At 39.5% G+C, this 20,062-nt stretch overlaps 1 pseudogene; it reads right to left on the bottom strand.

Moving 5' to 3' along the window:
• Window positions 1-20,062, bottom strand: part of LOC137639673 (putative neural-cadherin 2) — a 73,573-nt pseudogene that overhangs the window by 2,645 nt on the left and 50,866 nt on the right.

The raw sequence follows: 20,062 nt of genomic DNA, 5'->3' as shown, positions 1-20,062 counted from the left end.
AATTGTTATCTTATCCATTTTAATAACTGCCTGCTTACCTTTATCTTCAGCTTGAAAAGTTAGGCTCTTTACTTCAGGTAATGGATCTTTTCTGTCATATATAACCTACAAACAACCTTTCTTTACACATTTACTCTATTTTATAAATCATCTATCCAATTCTTAACTCATTTCCCAATATAAATCTTTTGATATCATCCGATTAATTTTTGTTTTAAATAAATGGATTTGAAATATTTGGTTCTAAACGTTAAAGTTAAAACTTTTATATTATGAAACTTCGATGAAATAACGATGAATGTATGAATATTTTCTCTATTGAATGCATTGGATTTACCGATTTTCTAGGAATTGAAAAAAATAGATTAAATAGCAAATAGGACTTGATTTCCATAACCGTCTCCAATTTTCATATTATTTATGAGCCAATTTACTGTGTGCTTGAAGAATACGGCGTCACTTACCATTCAGATGAGTTCTTGTAAATTTAATTCTTTTTTAGGGCATCAATAAATAACTTTATTTACTTGATGTATGCAGTATAAGATCGTCAATGGTAGAGTTTTAAGGAGCAGGCGTTAAATCATTTTCGTTTCATTGACCGAAGCTACAATATATCACATGGTGTTAGTGAACGATACTTAAAACTAAAAAAGTAATTCTTAATCAACATGGATGATTGTGTATGCACTGTATGGTAACGCTTGATACATACAATCCTTATTTTAAAAAATACAAGTTAACGCTGCCTTAAAGAAATAAATTGGGCCACTGAAATTTATGGTCTCATGGTACCTGAATGATATTTTCTCCCATATCATTATAAGGTAAAATATTCGAGTTACGGCTTTCTTTTATCTACATATATAGTGAATAGGTTTAAACAATCTCTTTCTTCACATAAAGCATTGGTCCTTTTACTTGATTGGATAGATAAAGTAACTGGTCGGTCACTATTTTTTTTCACACGGTTAGGATACAGGAGACTCTTCAGCTGTGATTTAAAGTTCCCCGATAAATGCCAGAAGCAAGGGACGGTGACATTGCCCTAGAAAGTAGAACAATGCCCTAAAGACTGACCATATATACAAATGATCAGCGCCCAACCCCCACCTCCACTCAAGCTAGGACCAGGAAGGGCCAGGCAATGAGTGCTGATGACTCAGCAGGTAGGCATATAGGCTCCCCAAAACCCCCATCCTTATCTCACAAGGACGGTGAGGTTCCTGACAATAAGGGAACTGTATCACGACCTTCCACTTTTATGGATAGAATTATCTTGCTTGAAGGCAAGAAAAGATCATTAACTGTCAAATTGCTTTTCCCCAGCTTTATGAAAAGTAGTGCGTTGAGAACGCTTAATAAAAGGGTATGAATGTCAGGTGACTCATCGTTAGTTTGTCTAATCCTTAAACATCTTTATTCCAAAAACCATGACCATCAAAGTTATGGAGCTTAAGAAAATCAAACTTGCTGTAAATGTTTATGTGATGAACAGATTGTCATATGCATGTCTACATATTTTATACATTGTAGATCTATTTCAACGTTATAATTGATCTTTAGAAAATTATATTTTCTATTCATTACTTTCATATACAGGTTATATATTTCCTTATCTCCTTTCTTGAGTGGGCTACTTTCCCTGTTGGAGCCCTAGGGCTTGTAGCATCCTTCTTTTCCAGCTAGGGTTGTAGCTAATGTAGTGATAATTATAATGGTATACAGTATTCATAACCATATTCTTATGATTTAGGTATTTGTTGTTTTTTTTTATTCCTCCGTTTCTAAGAGGATTTGCTATAAAAGATTGCTTTCAAAATCAGGGTTCCAAGGCTTCTAGGAGTCTGCTCATCCAACGATAGATAGAGCTAGGCTTATGACAACGAATATAACCACAACAATAATAATGATGATAATGATAACAAAAATAAAATGATAACAATAATAAAAATAATGATAAATGCCCTAACATACATACGTATAAACATTATATACAGGAATACACCGCCCTACATGGTTGATTTCAATAGTAATTCAGTAAGTATTTCTTTTTTCTATAGGTAGGTAGGATTTTAACTCTATAAAAGTCACTTTGAAAATTTTTGTAACATTAAAATTAATGGTACTTAATAACTCCTATTATTTTATGAAACCCAGATACTTACATTAATAATCTTCAATGTGCAGCTCAGTACTGTAAAGCTAGGTATGTATAATAGGAAACGATTCGTTTAAGGAAGAAGGAATTGAGAAAATAAAATTAAATATATATATACATATATATATATATATATATATATATATATATATATATATACATATATATATATATATATATATATATATATATATATATATATATATATATATATATATATATATATATAAGTCAAAAAATCATCATATATATATATATATATATATATATATATATATATATATATATATATATATATATATATATATATATATAAGTCAAAAAATCATCATATATATATATATATATATATATATATATATATATATATATATATATATATATATATAAGTCAAAAAATCATCATATATATATATATATATATATACATATATATATATATATATATATATATATATATTAATAAAGTGTGTGTAAAGTACTCTTCAATTGAAGGTACCTAATCATTTCTTAAATGTAAAATGTCAATTACCTGTTTAAAATTCATACAAATGTTTTTTTTTTTTGGGGGGGGGCCTCAAGCCATGTCGTCGAGATGGAAGTTCCTTAAAGTAGCTTCCTAAGGGATATATGTACTACAATGATAATCCCAGAGAATTTTACCTTTAGGTATCCAGAATTCTAACTCCTGGCGCGAATATCCTTAAAATTTCCCCAAAGGATATCGCATAATATCAGCGGACGCATTCTTGACATGCCTCCATAGCAATCTGCACTCCAAACAGCATTTTGGCTTCGAGGAAGATGTGGCAAAAGGGAGCCGTCCAAAAGCTCTCCCCGCTCTCGTAATACTATTGGGAATACAAAAGCGCCATTCCCACGACGGCGGGCATTCCTTTTTTTGTAGCGATCTCGCTCGGTGATATTTCCTGGTGATCTAACTTTTCGATCGTTTTACAGTAGTATTATTATGCTTTCTCCATCTTCTTCCGCCTCTGGAAAGTTGAGTATCGGGTCTTTACTATGAGTATAATTTAGCTCCTGTTTCACAATGAAATTAGAGTATTTTATTGTGTTTAAGAGATAGGCCAGTTACTGGAGGTGCCATGGCACCGTCGCTCGTTAGGCATGTGTTATTTAGATAGCAGAACGACTTCCAGTTTTTAATAGCTTTATTTAATTATTTTAATTATTTTGCTATTTAGGCAATTATTCTTGTAAAGTTTCGATAATGTGCATAATATTTGTTTCCCCCTTTTCTCTGTCGATCGTATATATAGTTAGAGTTTCGGTGATTTAGGTAACCGAGATCTTGTATAGCCTAGATAACCTTACCTAGACGTTTTACTATACGTTCAGACTTTCCCTGGTTACTCTCGTGTATTGTTTTCATTCAGTGGAGACTGATACCTCCTAGAATGTTATGAAACATTACACGTCTCTTCGGAGACTTAAGGGTAATCTCTTTCCCTCTGAGTGTAGCCTCAGGCTACAACCCTAATAGCCGTGCCTTGAATTTTGTTCAGCATGGCTAACTTAGGGTTTTTCCTGCCTCTTCCCTTAACCGTTGGTTGTGGTATACCATCAGGTTTTGGGATTTAGTCAGAATCTGAGAGTATTTAGTCTTATGTTGGCGACCTGCTGGCAGGGCAAATGGGTTGTAGGATACCATCATTCCCCTGCCGGCTAAGTGGCCGGCAATGGAGGTTAGCCCTCATTAGCCGCACTTGAAGTTATGGTAAGATACCATCTTCTCCTTGCGACTAAAATACTATTCCTATGCCATAGTTCTCTGGGCTGAAGAGTAATTTTCTTTAGCTTAGGATACTTGGCACTGGAACTCTGTTTCTTCTTTGTTGAGAGGAGGCGGCAGTGCCGCCGTCACCTTAACTGTGTTGGCAATCTTTGGGATGGAGAACTGAGTCTCTCCTGTTCCCTGGGATTCTGCCGATACCGAAACAGAGTTTCTTTTACAGGTGGTAGGACAGACAAATTTTGCCAGTTCCTTTCACACTCGTTATAAGACCCTGTTCCCTACCCCTCTGTTCACTTTTGATGACTGAGCCATTGTCTTTCTTTAGGCCGGCATCTTGCAACCTACCTTTGCTGGTAGGTTGCCGGAGTCAGCCAGACTCCCTCTCTAGGCATGTCTTTGCCTGACGGCAGAGCATACTGCCGCCAACCACATCATCTGTCGGCAACTGCCGACGACCATGATAGCTGTGAGAGGGAAGTCCCTTTTGTTCCCAAGGTTCTTCAATCCTCCCTTGGACTGCTGCTACAGGTCCTGTTGCCGGGGTACTGCCGGCCAGGACGGCACAGATAGTGCTGACTCAGTTGGCAGCACGCCGAATGTACTGGTACTGCATGACTTGCCGGCCGGCAGTGTATCGGCGGTACCTTGTCGGCAATAGTACTGTAGCTGCATGGAAGCCGGAATGGTACATTCTCCACTTCTATTAAAACCTTCTTTCTGGAGAAAGGCAGTCAAATTAGACTTTTACATCCTTAATTACTGTATACATTCACAGTAAGGAGTAGCCTTTTTTCCATGCTATCTCTCTCTCTCTAGCTAGCATGCCGGGTATGCCGAAAACCTAGCTATGCCGGCTACATGCCGGCCAAACTACAGTATATATTATACAGGTAGCCAGTATATCTGCAGTATAGAATATACTGCAGATAGAAAACTACAATATACCTCATACTAGTAGTTATTTCCAATATATTTTGGATATCCGAAAAGAGGCATTTGCTGAGCCCAATCCTATATTGAATGAATATGATTTCTTCAATATCCTGATTAGAAATCAGTATTAGGATTACCATACAATATTAAACACTTCAAGGCAGGAGTAATACACTCCTAACCGTTAAAGGGTGGAGCCTTTTTCCTTGAGTCTCCCTCTATATTTCAAAATGGTAGGAAGACTACAGCAAATAGGCTGAGTGGGATATACAAATATGTGTCTTTATTTTCCTAGTCCAGCTGTCTTCATGCTAGATGGACCATACTGTCATATGCTACTATGAAGGCAGCATAATGACTAGACTACAATACATGATGTACAGTAGCCAGTAAATTGCAATATAGACTTACTGCAATTAGAAAACTACAGTACCATGATACAGTAGTATTTCTGACATACCTTGGGTACCCTTGTACGAGCATTCTGCTGGTACCGTTCATATATTGAATGGATAGTTTTCTTCAATATTCTGATCGAGAATCAGTCATCCTGACCCCACAGTATTAACATTATTTTGGGACAGTGATTTGATACTTCTCTACCCTTAGGGGTAAGAGTCCTTCTACTTGGGGTTACTCTATAGAGAAATCTCCATGTAGTTAATACTGAGTGCAGGCAACAGCATTTGCTCACAGGGGTACACAAGGATGTATCTCCTACTATCCCTTTATAGCTTACTATCCTAAGCTACTCTGTTGTAAAGGACATTTGCATGTTGATTGTCAAGGAAATGATCCATTGTATACTCATTTGGTTTTCCTTTCTTTACAGGAGGAACACCAGATACCTTGTGCTGCAGTCCTCTGCAAGGCCAGGAGCAATTATTTTTATGGTCATAATACTTGCAGATTTCATGCCCCCTGCAATATTACTTCCGGATCCCTACATTATTGGAACCCACAGGTTTCCAATATATGTCGGACATTAATGTCCGAAGGTTTTGAAAATCACAAGTCTACAGAGACTAGGGATACAGCTAAATATGAATTACGCAACTGGGTGAGAGGCTTTCAAAAGATCTCTCCGGGACCTTTCCTACCTAATGATGGGATGCGTAAGCTACTATTTCCGGAAGCAAGTGAGGAAACAGTAGTGCCTCAGGAGCTAACTACATCCCCTGACCGCCAGAAAACCTTTGGGATTAAGGGCAAGAAATCCCCCAAGGTAAAAGAGGAAAATGTTGCGTCGGAATTTCCTCCGCCTGTGCCGGCTTTAGAGCCATCGATGTCGACATCTTCGTCTTCTACCCCTAATTTGGATAATGTGGTACAATTATGTATCCAACTGAAGAATCAAATAAAGAGCTTCCGTAGACAAAACGAAAAGCAGGAAATAAAACGCAAGATAGATCCTCGTAAAGTTTCTCTTGTCGTTTCCCAGGGGTCAGTCAAACGACCCATGAATCAAGACCTAACAACATGCTCCATAACCAATCCCTGGAGGTTTAGCGGAGCATATGCCGATTTCAAATGGCAATCTTTACATCTCAGAGAAAATAGGTGCTGTTCCCTTGGACAAAATTCAATTTTGGCCAAGCTATGACGCTTTCCCTAATTGTTGGGTTCGACTGAAGTACGAACCAAAGTCAAGAAAAGGAACGGAACCAAAGAAGGGCTAGAGTCTCGACCATGATAAGGCACAGACTATCCTTTCAGGTAGTCTAAGAAAGGCGGGTTATTCAGAGTCGAAGGTATTCTCACTGAATAATGGACACCCTTCCTTTCTTGCTCCTACTTCACTCTTATTTCCCTTTATGGGGAAGGCATTTACTTCTGTTGCCAAAGCGGTAGAGGCGGGTAAGCCATGTCCCACACTCGATGAGTGCAAGCCTTTGTCACCAGCTTTTCCCGGACAGGAAAAGGATTGGAAGGAAGTCCATTTGACATTTTCAGTATGAAAATTAGACAAGGATGTCGCAAGTCGACAATTCAAGGTATGTCTCCCTAAATTGTCTGAGTTGCTCTTGTGTAATGAACAGGAGTCAAAGGAGAGACTTGCGACATCCCTTTCTCTACAAAACTACATAGAGTTGTGTTCAACCTACGAGAGTACCCCAGACATGCTCATGGTCATAGCCAAAATGCATATGGCTATCTAGGCGAAGGACCTTTACGCCTTTATGAAGGCTAGGAGAGCATGTAGAGAGTTTGTGTTCGCTGATGCAACAGTAAAACACGAAACCAGGAAACTAATATCTTCCAACATCTGAGGTAAAGACCTCTTCCTACACGAGGTTACTAAGGAAGTAATTAAGAACGCCACCATGGAGAACATAGGTCTTCTTCAAAAATTGGGAATTCCTTCAAAGAGAAAATCTTCTGTGGTTGTGGGTCCCCAACCTAAAAAGAAGATTGGAAATGCTGGAAATATCCGAGCAGCTCAACAACATCCCACTATTCCAGTGACCACGATGCTACAGGCAGATGGTCATAAGTCTAAGCCTACTGACTACTCGAAGCATAAAGACGCTTTGGCTAGGAGGAACTTTCCCTCAGGATCGCAGGACCTTTGATCCTTCGGTTCAAAGCCTATTCAAGATGAGCCATTGATGGGAAACAAAAATGTCCCTACCATCATTTCCTTACCTTCTCTTACAGTTCAAAACCTTCCTGGAGAAGTATACCTGAGAGCTATAGAGCATACAGGTAGTAAGAAAACTTTATCTCATCGAGTTCCAAGGAAGGCCGCTTCGAGTTCACGAGAAAGACTCAAGATATCAATGAGCCATTTTGAACTTGTCGCCACTCAACAAGTTCATAAAAAAACAGTAAGTTCTGAATGTTAATCCATATGGACCTTGTTCTAATTGAGGGTGTTCGTAGTCTTGTCAAACCTAGTCAACCACCCTCCTTCCTCCTATCTAGAATTCATGTTACAGAGAGTAACATTCATCCTAAGGAAGGTACGTGTCGGACTCACAGTTCTAGGTATCTTCAAAGGATTGACGAGCTTAGTCACGTCAAATTCAAGCCTAGAAATAGTTCAGGTATTAAAATACCTGATCAAGAGGCTCGAGTGGGCAGCATGTGATGTGTCCGGCCAATGTGCATTCAAAGAGATGACCCGGTTCCTGGGACATCACGGATGCAAGATAGGCTTCTAGAAGTCTCGACTTTCTCCAGCTCAGGGGTTTCGATGTTTAAGAAACCATCGAAGCCCTCAGTCACATCAACTCTCCTTTCCTTTGGAAATATAAAAGGAGCTCGTGAGGTCTGTCAAGAGACTCAGGTATTCAGTCAGAATACCAACAACGCCAACAGAAAAAAAGCGCTAAACTCTTCCCAGTACGCTATAGTGACAGACCTGGTGCTAAGGGCACACCGGAAAGATGCGTTAAGAGCTTGGAGAAAACACGCATCAAACGCTTGAAGAGATAAAAAAAAGACTGAGATCGGTCCCTCTTTAATCGCTTCTCTAACAGAAATTAGAGCACGAAAGTCCCAAGACTCTGCTGGTCCTTTCATGGGTGGGGAAGCCCCTTCCACACAGATCAGGCTCCCTACGACTGATCTTGGACACCGAAGGGATAAAAAGACGTCACATTCGAACGTCTCATTCAGTCTTGGTGAAGTTACCCATCCCTCTCTTAATGCGACGGCACCTACCAGCAGTTCATTTACAACTGATCCACGATGTGACGGTGGATACTCTATTTCGATACAAACCGATACAGTTGGAATGGTCAATGGGCGCAGACATATTCCCTCCCAGATGGGAACAAGTCCCGGAACTGCAATTCGACCTCTTCATCACGAGCGTCTTCAAGAAACTACCTCGCTATATAGCCCAATACGAGGATCCTCTAGTGGGGCTGAGAGACTAGATGAGGCTGGTCCTAGCTCTGACCCTAGGTATATTTCCAAAGATTCAGAAATTAACTGCCTTCGTTTTATCACAGAGAACCCAAACCTTTCATTTCATGATTTTCTCGCTCTAGCGGTTAGAAAAATTTTTGGGATCTCAAAAGGCAATATAGAATTCTTAGAAGAATACAAGGCCAAGTCAACTAGAAGACAATATGAGTCTTACTAGAAGAAGTGGGTTGCGTTTGTCAAAGCAAAAGGACCGAAAAAAATTTCAATGAACTTCTGTCTGTCCTTCTTTGTCCACCTTCATAGCCAAGGTCTGGCGGCCAATACGATAAACACGTGCAAGTCAGCCTTGACTAGGCCTCTCCTATATGCCTTTCAAGTGGATCTGGCGAATGAAATCTTTAATAAGATTCCGAAGGCATGTGCTAGGCTTAAGCCCGCGGTACCACCAAAGCCCATCTCTTGGTCTTTGGACAAGGTCTTACATTATGCCTCATCTGTGAACAATGAAGATTGTTCTCTTAAGGATCTAACCCAAAAGGTTATTTTTCTCTTCGCCATCGCCTCTGGGGCTAGAGTTAGTGAAATAGTGGCCCTATCCAGAGATGACGGTCACATTCACTTCACGGAAGTGGGACAACTGAATCTATTTCCTTATCCATTCTTTCTCGCTAAAAACGAGCTACCCACTAAGAGGTGGGGTCCCTGGAGAATCTGCCCTCTGAAGGATGATGTCTCTCTATGTCCTGTAGAGTGTCTAAAGGTCTATCTTCGTAGAACTTCAGACTTCAGGGGAAGACAGCTCTTTAAAGGAGAAACTTCTGGATCAAATTTATCCCTAAAACAACTAAGGGCAAAGCTCACCTACTTTATTCGTAGAGCGGATCCGGACAGTACTCCCACAGGTCATGATCCGAGAAAGATTGCTTCATCACTGAACTTCTTTCAGTATATGGACTTTGAACGCCTTCGTTCATGCACTGGATGGAAATCATCCAGAGAGTTTTACAAACAATATTCAAAACAAGTGCATGAACTGAAACACTTCGTGGTGGCGGCAAGTAGTGTATTAAAACCTGCCCCCTAATTACTGTAGTAAACAGTTTTTGGTTTGGGACCTCACATGTCCTCGCACATGTAACGGATGAGAATCATCCAGAGTGTTCTACATACACTATGCTAGAAAAATCCATGATCTGAAGCAATATGTGGTGACGCCAGAAAGAATATTTAACCTACCGTCTAATTCTACGATGAACAGCTAATTGACTGGGACTGTCAATTAAAGGGAGAAGAGGTCACCCTTCTTAGGTGTGACTTCTTTTAATTAAATGTTACCATGATAACACTGGCTCTGTTCAAAATCCCAGGTGTGGAATTATACAGATATCAATAGTGCCGGTGTACGAAGTACACAGTGCAGATAGAAGTAACCAGTACAGGAATTATGAAGAGAAATTGTTTTATAATTTTCTTCAGTCTGAGAGTGGCACTCATCATTTCTTCCTTCAAGAAGGAAATATAGTCTCTGTACTTGTTACAGGTATAATCCCATTGTCATACTACATTCATTTTACTGAACATCTTTTAGTCATTTATTAGTAATAAATGTCTATTAGGATGTAGTGTGTCCACCTTCGCCAGTCAATTGTATGTATACATGCCAGAGTTCTTCAACTTACCAAAGTAAGTATCCCTCATATATTTGTATGCATCAAATAATAGATATAAGAGACACTGCTGTTATTTTAGCAAATATACAACTATGAGACTATTTGTATATACAGTGTGTACTTATGTTTGGTCATACTATGTATGTTAACCTCAAGATCCCTTTTCTACTGTCTAGGATGACTCTTCCCTGTAGGAGGCAGGAAGCACTAACATTGGTTATGATTAGTGATGGTGACGAATAACGGTAACGTCCCTTCTCTCATGTGGTCCCCATGACCATAGAAAAGATTGCTATAAGGTTGAGGCACTGATTAAAAATCCACAGATACACTAATGCTCTGGTATGCTTCCATCACGACGACATGGCTTGAGCCCAAAAAACGGATTTTGAGTGAAGCGAAAAATCTATTTTTGGGTGAGATAGCCATGTCGTCCTGATGGACCCACCTATCTCTTCTAAAAAAAAAGATCTTCACAGTATCCCTCCCGTAGTACTGTATCTGTAACACCACGCTCAATGCTACAAGGAATGCCCGCCGTCATGGGAATGGCGCTGTTGTATTCCCAATAGTATCACGTGAGCGGAGAGAGCCTTTGGACGGCTCCCTTTTGCCACATCCTCCTCGAAGCTAAAACGTTGTTTGGGGTGTAGATTGCTATGGAGGCGTGTCAAGAATGCGTCCGCTGATATTATGAGATATCCTTTGGAGAAATTTTAAGGATATTCGCGCCAGGAGTTAGAATTCTGGATACCTAAAGGTAAAATTCTCTGGGAATATCACTGTAGTACATATATCCCTTAGTAAGCTACTTTAAGGAACTTTCATCAGGACGATATGGCCATCTCACCCAGAAATAGATTTTTCGCTTCGCTCAAAATCCGTTCATTTACCCAGTCCTGTTGTATCCTTAATTACTATATTATCAATTAGTCGTTTTATTACTGTTACCAAAAAAAAAAAATCTAATGTTAGTAACTTGGCAAACATTAAATTGAAAAAGTTCCTAACCATATTGTTCAGTGGTTACCATCATGCTCTTGAACTAGCTATAATTTAATTATGAAGCCGCAGTTCTTTGAATGCTTTGATGCTATGATGTCAAAGACATCTTCATAAGTCAGTCGTTAAAACTATATATAGTATGTATCGTTACATACCATGATTTTCAAAGCCTTTCAAAACTACAGTTTATTCGGAAAAGCTTGTATAGATTAGGTGATGTTAAACTAAATAACTTGCGTCCAGGAATTATACTGATGGACAAACTTCCACTGTCTGTTTCCTGTCAAAGTAAATTTGCAAAGGTGTGTTTTAATTAAGCTGGAAACCTTAGAACTGACATAATTGTCAGTCTGTACTGCACTAATAGCTGTCTGGTATTAGACACGCAAACATTTAAAAAACGCTTTAGAAATCAAATACACTTTAGGAGCTGAATTATACATAATGTACTGATATCACTGAAAGAACATACTTTGCACAAACATTCAACAATTTTAATGTAAGAACAGAGGATGTTCTCGACGAGCAAGTAATTTTGAGTGACGTTTCCACCGGCTCAAACAAACAACCCGTATTTTTTCCCTTATATTCATTGCACTGTTTCTAAAAGGTTCCAAGCTGCGTATAGTTAAAATGAGAGATCATGAAACAATAAAGGCCAATTCTATTCCATTGCATATGTTCCTCATAATATTCAAAATGGATGAGTGTTTTTAGCAGATGTTAAATCCAATTCAAAATTTTGTAAAAAGGTGAGTCTTTTTACAATAATAAAACTTAGAATAGACAATGTTGATAAATGGGAACAATCGTAATATATTTATTGATAAGAGACATGTTGCTGAGAGAGAGAGAGAGAGAGAGAGAGAGAGAGAGAGAGAGAGAGAGAGAGAGAGAGATTGTGTTTCTTATAGTGGTACAAGTTAAAAGATCTCTCACGAGCGGCAGAGACAAGGGACAAGCTATTGCACTAAAGCTCAGTGGCATAGATACTGAGCTTATTCATGTATCATCTGCACCAAAGATAGGACATGGGAAGGTCAGGTAATAATTTCCGATTATTCAGAAGATAAAATAATCCCTCTACAACCTTCCTTGGCCTACTAGACCAAAGATTGGGAGCCCATAAGGGAATCAAATAAGGTGTCCTCCTTGCAATATTTCATATGTTTCCTTATATCATGTCGAAGTACCATACTCTTAGAAAATGTCAAATTAGTAATTTTTTTTTATAAAAATCCCTATTGTTATTTTATTATTTCCTTACCTTCTCTTACAGTTCAAAACCTTCCTGGAGGAGTATACCTGAGAGCTATAGAGCATACAGGTAGTAAGAAAACTTTATCTCATCGAGTTCCAAGGAAGGCCGCTTCGAGTTCACGAGAAAGACTCAAGATATCAATAAGCCATTTTGAACTTGTCGCCACTCAACAAGTTCATAAAAAAACAGTAAGTTCTGAATGTTAATCCTTCTGAACATATGGACCTTGTTCTAATTAAGGGTGTTCGTAGTCTTGTCAAACCTAGTCAACCACCCTCCTTCCTCCTATCTAGAATTCATGTTACAGAGAGTAACATTCATCCTAAGGAAGGTACGTGTCGGACTCACAGTTCTAGGTATCTTCAAAGGATTGACGAACTTAGTCACGTCAAATTCAAGCCTAGAAATAGTTCAGGTATTAAAATACCTGATCAAGAGGCTCGAGTGGGCAGCATGTGATGTGTCCGGCCAATGTGCATTCAAAGAGATGACCCGGTTCCTGGGACATCACGGATGCAAGATAGGCTTCTAGAAGTCTCGACTTTCTCCAGCTCAGGGGTTTCAATGTTTAAGAAACCATCGAAGCCCTCAGTCACATCAACTCTCCTTTCCTTTGGAAATATAAAAGGAGCTCGTGAGGTCTGTCAAGAGACTCAGGTATTCAGTCAGAATACCAACAACGCCAACAGAAAAAAAGCGCTAAACTCTTCCCAGTACGCTATAGTGACAGACCTGGTGCTAAGGGCACACCGGAAAGATGCGTTAAGAGCTTGGAGAAAACACGCATCAAACGCTTGAAGAGATAAAAAAAAGACTGAGATCGGTCCTTCTTTAATCGCTTCTCTAACAGAAATTAGAGCACGAAAGTCCCAAGACTCTGCTGGCTGGTCCTTTCATGGGTGGGGAAGCCCCTTCCACACAGATCAGGCTCCCTACGACTGATCTTGGACACCGAAGGGATAAAAAGACGTCACATTCGAACGTCTCATTCAGTCTTGGTGAAGTTACCCATCCCTCTCTTAATGCGACGGCACCTACCAGCAGTTCATTTACAACTGATCCACGATGTGACGGTGGATACTCTATTTCGATACAAACCGATACAGTTGGAATGGTCAATGGGCGCAGACATATTCCCTCCCAGATGGGAACAAGTCCCGGAACTGCAATTCGACCTCTTCATCACGAGCGTCTTCAAGAAACTACCTCGCTATATAGCCCAATACGAGGATCCTCTAGTGGGGCTGAGAGACTAGATGAGGCTGGTCCTAGCTCTGACCCTAGGTATATTTCCAAAGATTCAGAAATTAACTGCCTTCGTTTTATCACAGAGAACCCAAACCTTTCATTTCATGATTTTCTCGCTCTAGCGGTTAGAAAAATGTTTGGGATCTCAAAAGGCAATATAGAATTCTTAGAAGAATACAAGGCCAAGTCAACTAGAAGACAATATGAGTCTTACTAGAAGAAGTGGGTTGCGTTTGTCAAAGCAAAAGGACCGAAAAAAATTTCAATGAACTTCTGTCTGTCCTTCTTTGTCCACCTTCATAGCCAAGGTCTGGCGGCCAATACGATAAACACGTGCAAGTCAGCCTTGACTAGGCCTCTCCTATATGCCTTTCAAGTGGATCTGGCGAATGAAATCTTTAATAAGATTCCGAAGGCATGTGCTAGGCTTAAGCCCGCGGTACCACCAAAGCCCATCTCTTGGTCTTTGGACAAGGTCTTACATTATGCCTCATCTGTGAACAATGAAGATTGTTCTCTTAAGGATCTAACCCAAAAGGTTATTTTTCTCTTCGCTATCGCCTCTGGGGCTAGAGTTAGTGAAATAGTGGCCCTATCCAGAGATGACGGTCACATTCACTTCACGGAAGTGGGACAACTTAATCTATTTCCTTATCCATTCTTTCTCGCTAAAAACGAGCTACCCACTAAGAGGTGGGGTCCCTGGAGAATCTGCCCTCTGAAGGATGATGTCTCTCTATGTCCTGTAGAGTGTCTAAAGGTCTATCTTCGTAGAACTTCAGACTTCAGGGGAGGACAGCTCTTTAAAGGAGAAACTTCTGGATCAAATTTATCCCTAAAACAACTAAGGGCAAAGCTCACCTACTTTATTCGTAGAGCGGATCCGGACAGTACTCCCACAGGTCATGATCCGAGAAAGATTGCTTCATCACTGAACTTCTTTCAGTATATGGACTTTGAACGCCTTCGTTCATGCACTGGATGGAAATCATCCAGAGAGTTTTACAAACAATATGCAAAACAAGTGCATGAACTGAAACACTTCGTGGTGGCGGCAAGTAGTGTATTAAAACCTGCCCCCTAATTACTGTAGTAAACAGTTTTTGGTTTGGGACCTCACATGTCCTCGCACATGTAACGGATGAGAATCATCCAGAGTGTTCTACATACACTATGCTAGAAAAATCCATGATCTGAAGCAATATGTGGTGACGCCAGAAAGAATATTTAACCTGCCGTCTAATTCTACGATGAACAGCTAATTGACTGGGACTGTCAATTAAAGGGAGAAGAGGTCACCCTTCTTAGGTGTGACTTCTTTTAATTAAATGTTACCATGATAACACTGGCTCTGTTCAAAATCCCAGGTGTGGAATTATACAGATATCAATAGTGCCGGTGTACGAAGTACACAGTGCAGATAGAAGTAACCAGTACAGGAATTATGAAGAGAAATTGTTTTATAATTTTCTTCAGTCTGAGAGTGGCACTCATCATTTCTTCCTTCAAGAAGGAAATATAGTCTCTGTACTTGTTACAGGTATAATCCCATTGTCATACTACATTCATTTTACTGAACATCTTTTAGTCATTTATTAGTAATAAATGTCTATTAGAATGTAGTGTGTCCACCTTCGCCAGTCAATTGTATGTATACATGCCAGAGTTCTTCAACTTACCAAAGTAAGTATCCCTCATATATTTGTATGCATCAAATAATAGATATAAGAGACACTGCTGTTATTTTAGCAAATATACAACTATGAGACTATTTGTATAATTTTCTTCAGTCTGAGAGTGGCACTCATCATTTCTTCCTTCAAGAAGGAAATATAGTCTCTGTACTTGTTACAGGTATAATCCCATTGTCATACTACATTCATTTTACTGAACATCTTTTAGTCATTTATTAGTAATAAATGTCTATTAGAATGTAGTGTGTCCACCTTCGCCAGTCAATTGTATGTATACATGCCAGAGTTCTTCAACTTACCAAAGTAAGTATCCCTCATATATTTGTATGCATCAAATAATAGATATAAGAGACACTGCTGTTATTTTAGCAAATATACAACTATGAGACTATTTGTATATACAGTGTGTACTTATGTTTGGTCATACTATGTATGTTAACCTCAAGATCCCTTTTCTACTGTCTAGGATGACTCTTCCCTGTAGGAGGCAGGAAGCACTAACATTGGTTATGATTAGTGATGGTGACGAATAACGGTAACGTCCCTTCTCTCATGTGGTCCCCATGACCATAGAAAAGATTGCTATAAGGTTGAGGCACTGATTAAAAATCCACAGATACACTAATGCTCTGGTATGCTTCCATCACGACGACATGGCTTGAGCCCAAAAAACGGATTTTGAGTGAAGCGAAAAATCTATTTTTGGGTGAGATAGCCATGTCGTCCTGATGGACCCACCTATCTCTTCTAAAAAAAAAGATCTTCACAGTATCCCTCCCGTGGTACTGTATCTGTAACACCACGCTCAATGCTACAAGGAATGCCCGCCGTCATGGGAATGGCGCTGTTGTATTCCCAATAGTATCACGTGAGCGGAGAGAGCCTTTGGACGGCTCCCTTTTGCCACATCCTCCTCGAAGCTAAAACGTTGTTTGGGGTGTAGATTGCTATGGAGGCGTGTCAAGAATGCGTCCGCTGATATTATGAGATATCCTTTGGAGAAATTTTAAGGATATTCGCGCCAGGAGTTAGAATTCTGGATACCTAAAGGTAAAATTCTCTGGGAATATCACTGTAGTACATATATCCCTTAGTAAGCTACTTTAAGGAACTTTCATCAGGACGATATGGCCATCTCACCCAGAAATAGATTTTTCGCTTCGCTCAAAATCCGTTCATTTACCCAGTCCTGTTGTATCCTTAATTACTATATTATCAATTAGTCGTTTTATTACTGTTACCAAAAAAAAAAATCTAATGTTAGTAACTTGGCAAACATTAAATTGAAAAAGTTCCTAACCATATTGTTCAGTGGTTACCATCATGCTCTTGAACTAGCTATAATTTAATTATGAAGCCGCAGTTCTTTGAATGCTTTGATGCTATGATGTCAAAGACATCTTCATAAGTCAGTCGTTAAAACTATATATAGTATGTATCGTTACATACCATGATTTTCAAAGCCTTTCAAAACTACAGTTTATTCGGAAAAGCTTGTATAGATTAGGTGATGTTAAACTAAATAACTTGCGTCCAGGAATTATACTGATGGACAAACTTCCACTGTCTGTTTCCTGTCAAAGTAAATTTGCAAAGGTGTGTTTTAATTAAGCTGGAAACCTTAGAACTGACATAATTGTCAGTCTGTACTGCACTAATAGCTGTCTGGTATTAGACACGCAAACATTTAAAAAACGCTTTAGAAATCAAATACACTTTAGGAGCTGAATTATACATAATGTACTGATATCACTGAAAGAACATACTTTGCACAAACATTCAACAATTTTAATGTAAGAACAGAGGATGTTCTCGACGAGCAAGTAATTTTGAGTGACGTTTCCACCGGCTCAAACAAACAACCCGTATTTTTTCCCTTATATTCATTGCACTGTTTCTAAAAGGTTCCAAGCTGCGTATAGTTAAAATGAGAGATCATGAAACAATAAAGGCCAATTCTATTCCATTGCATATGTTCCTCATATTATTCAAAATGGATGAGTGTTTTTAGCAGATGTTAAATCCAATTCAAAATTTTGTAAAAAGGTGAGTCTTTTTACAATAATAAAACTTAGAATAGACAATGTTGATAAATGGGAACAATCGTAATATATTTATTGATAAGAGACATGTTGCTGAGAGAGAGAGAGAGAGAGAGAGAGAGAGAGAGAGAGAGAGAGAGAGAGAGAGAGAGAGAGAGAGAGAGAGAGAGAGATTGTGTTTCTTATAGTGGTACAAGTTAAAAGATCTCTCACGAGCGGCAGAGACAAGGGACAAGCTATTGCACTAAAGCTCAGTGGCATAGATACTGAGCTTATTCATGTATCATCTGCACCAAAGATAGGACATGGGAAGGTCAGGTAATAATTTCCGATTATTCAGAAGATAAAATAATCCCTCTACAACCTTCCTTGGCCTACTAGACCAAAGATTGGGAGCCCATAAGGGAATCAAATAAGGTGTCCTCCTTGCAATATTTCATATGTTTCCTTATATCATGTCGAAGTACCATACTCTTAGAAAATGTCAAATTAGTAATTTTTTTTATAAAAATCCCTATTGTTATTTTATTATTTCCTTACCTTCTCTTACAGTTCAAAACCTTCCTGGAGGAGTATACCTGAGAGCTATAGAGCATACAGGTAGTAAGAAAACTTTATCTCATCGAGTTCCAAGGAAGGCCGCTTCGAGTTCACGAGAAAGACTCAAGATATCAATAAGCCATTTTGAACTTGTCGCCACTCAACAAGTTCATAAAAAAACAGTAAGTTCTGAATGTTAATCCTTCTGAACATATGGACCTTGTTCTAATTAAGGGTGTTCGTAGTCTTGTCAAACCTAGTCAACCACCCTCCTTCCTCCTATCTAGAATTCATGTTACAGAGAGTAACATTCATCCTAAGGAAGGTACGTGTCGGACTCACAGTTCTAGGTATCTTCAAAGGATTGACGAACTTAGTCACGTCAAATTCAAGCCTAGAAATAGTTCAGGTATTAAAATACCTGATCAAGAGGCTCGAGTGGGCAGCATGTGATGTGTCCGGCCAATGTGCATTCAAAGAGATGACCCGGTTCCTGGGACATCACGGATGCAAGATAGGCTTCTAGAAGTCTCGACTTTCTCCAGCTCAGGGGTTTCAATGTTTAAGAAACCATCGAAGCCCTCAGTCACATCAACTCTCCTTTCCTTTGGAAATATAAAAGGAGCTCGTGAGGTCTGTCAAGAGACTCAGGTATTCAGTCAGAATACCAACAACGCCAACAGAAAAAAAGCGCTAAACTCTTCCCAGTACGCTATAGTGACAGACCTGGTGCTAAGGGCACACCGGAAAGATGCGTTAAGAGCTTGGAGAAAACACGCATCAAACGCTTGAAGAGATAAAAAAAAGACTGAGATCGGTCCCTCTTTAATCGCTTCTCTAACAGAAATTAGAGCACGAAAGTCCCAAGACTCTGCTGGTCCTTTCATGGGTGGGGAAGCCCCTTCCACACAGATCAGGCTCCCTACGACTGATCTTGGACACCGAAGGGATAAAAAGACGTCACATTCGAACGTCTCATTCAGTCTTGGTGAAGTTACCCATCCCTCTCTTAATGCGACGGCACCTACCAGCAGTTCATTTACAACTGATCCACGATGTGACGGTGGATACTCTATTTCGATACAAACCGATACAGTTGGAATGGTCAATGGGCGCAGACATATTCCCTCCCAGATGGGAACAAGTCCCGGAACTGCAATTCGACCTCTTCATCACGAGCGTCTTCAAGAAACTACCTCGCTATATAGCCCAATACGAGGATCCTCTAGTGGGGCTGAGAGACTAGATGAGGCTGGTCCTAGCTCTGACCCTAGGTATATTTCCAAAGATTCAGAAATTAACTGCCTTCGTTTTATCACAGAGAACCCAAACCTTTCATTTCATGATTTTCTCGCTCTAGCGGTTAGAAAAATGTTTGGGATCTCAAAAGGCAATATAGAATTCTTAGAAGAATACAAGGCCAAGTCAACTAGAAGACAATATGAGTCTTACTAGAAGAAGTGGGTTGCGTTTGTCAAAGCAAAAGGACCGAAAAAAATTTCAATGAACTTCTGTCTGTCCTTCTTTGTCCACCTTCATAGCCAAGGTCTGGCGGCCAATACGATAAACACGTGCAAGTCAGCCTTGACTAGGCCTCTCCTATATGCCTTTCAAGTGGATCTGGCGAATGAAATCTTTAATAAGATTCCGAAGGCATGTGCTAGGCTTAAGCCCGCGGTACCACCAAAGCCCATCTCTTGGTCTTTGGACAAGGTCTTACATTATGCCTCATCTGTGAACAATGAAGATTGTTCTCTTAAGGATCTAACCCAAAAGGTTATTTTTCTCTTCGCTATCGCCTCTGGGGCTAGAGTTAGTGAAATAGTGGCCCTATCCAGAGATGACGGTCACATTCACTTCACGGAAGTGGGACAAC

Source organism: Palaemon carinicauda, chromosome 4 (assembly GCF_036898095.1).
Source record: "Palaemon carinicauda isolate YSFRI2023 chromosome 4, ASM3689809v2, whole genome shotgun sequence".
In the NCBI taxonomy this organism is placed as follows: Eukaryota; Metazoa; Arthropoda; class Malacostraca; order Decapoda; family Palaemonidae; genus Palaemon; species Palaemon carinicauda.
Note: the sequence above shows the minus strand (reverse complement) of the source record. Positions and strands in the feature narration are given on the sequence as shown.